The sequence below is a fragment of the Colobus angolensis genome, unplaced genomic scaffold, assembly GCF_000951035.1.
Source record: "Colobus angolensis palliatus isolate OR3802 unplaced genomic scaffold, Cang.pa_1.0 Scaffold29, whole genome shotgun sequence".
Classification (NCBI taxonomy): domain Eukaryota; kingdom Metazoa; phylum Chordata; class Mammalia; order Primates; family Cercopithecidae; genus Colobus; species Colobus angolensis.
This window is the reverse complement of record NW_012116154.1, coordinates 3,892,120-3,893,612: the sequence shown is the minus strand read 5'-3', so window position 1 is coordinate 3,893,612 and position 1,493 is coordinate 3,892,120.

The window sequence follows — 1,493 nt, the reverse complement described above, 5'->3', positions numbered from 1 at the left end:
GTTAGCCAGGATGGTCTTGATCTCCTGACCTCGTGATCCGCCCATCTCGGCCTCCCAAAGTGCTGGGATTACAGGCTTGAGCCACCGCGCCCGGCAGAGATTCATCTTTTGACTGAATCCTGCCTTTCTACTTTTTCTGCATATCAAAAAGGACACTTTTAGGTGGCCATGTTGTAAAATATGTAAAGTGGATAGCCAATTCTGTTTTTGAATTCTTATAACGAGCCAGGATTACAAAAGTAATGCATGTCCTCGCCAGATGTGGTGGCTCACGCCTGTAATCCCAGCACTTTGGGAGGCTGAGGCGGGTGAATCAGTTGAGCTCAGGAGTTTGAGACTAGCCTGGGCAACACAGAACCCCATCTCTACCAAAAATACAAAAAATTAGCTGAGTGTGGTGGTGCGTGCCTGTAATCCCAACTACTTGGGAGGCTGAGGCAGGAGAATCACTTGAACCTGACAGGGAGGGGTTGCAGTGAGCCGAGATCACATCACTGCACTCCAGCCTGGGTGACAAAGACTGTGTCTCAAAAAAAAATTTTTTTAAGTAATACATGGGCCAGGCACGGTGGCTTATGCCTGTAATCCCAACATTTTGGGAGGCCGAGGCAGGTGGATCACCTGAGGTCAGGAGTTCAAGACCAACATGGTGAAACCCTGGCTACTAAAAATAAGAAATTAGCCGGGTGTGGTGGCGCACGCCTGTAGTCCCAGCTACGCAGGAGGCTGAGACAGGAGATTCCTTGAACCTGGGAAGTGGAGGTTGCAGTGAGCTGAGATCACACCATTGCACTCCAGCCTGGGCGAGTGAAACTCCTTCTCCAAAAACAAAAAAAAGTAATGCATGTCTTTATAGATCTGAGTACATTTTGGGATGTAAATTTAACCCTTTCTTTTGTTTTCAGACAGTCTCACTCTGTCAGGCTAGAGTGCAGTGGCATGATCTCAGCTCACTGCAACCTCTGCCTCCTGGGTTCAAGTGATCCTCCTTCATCAGCTTCCCAAGTAGCTGGGATTACAGGCACCTACCATCACGCCCAGCTAATTTTTGTATTTTTAGTAGAGATGGGGTTTCACCGTGTTGGCCAGGGTGGTCTCGAACTCCAGGCCTCAAACGATCTGCCCGCCTTGGCCTCCCGAAGTGTTGGGATTACAGGCATGAGCCACCACCAGGCCTAACCTTACCCACTTAAAATAGAAATAGCTCAAGCTACCTTAACTTATTTTACAGGAAAAAAATGGATTACTTTTCAGGCTAATTTTTTTGACATTTCTAGATATTATCTAATAGGCCTTTTGCACAGTGTAGGCCAATGGCAGTTAAACATTTGTTAGCTAGAGAATCATTTGGTGAAATAAAATTCTCAGCCCGGCGGGGTGGCTCATGCCTGTAAACTCAACACTTTGGGAGGCCCTTGCGGGCGGATCACTTGATGTCAGGAATTCGAGACCAGCTCGGGCAATATGGCGAAACCCCATCTCTACTAAAAATA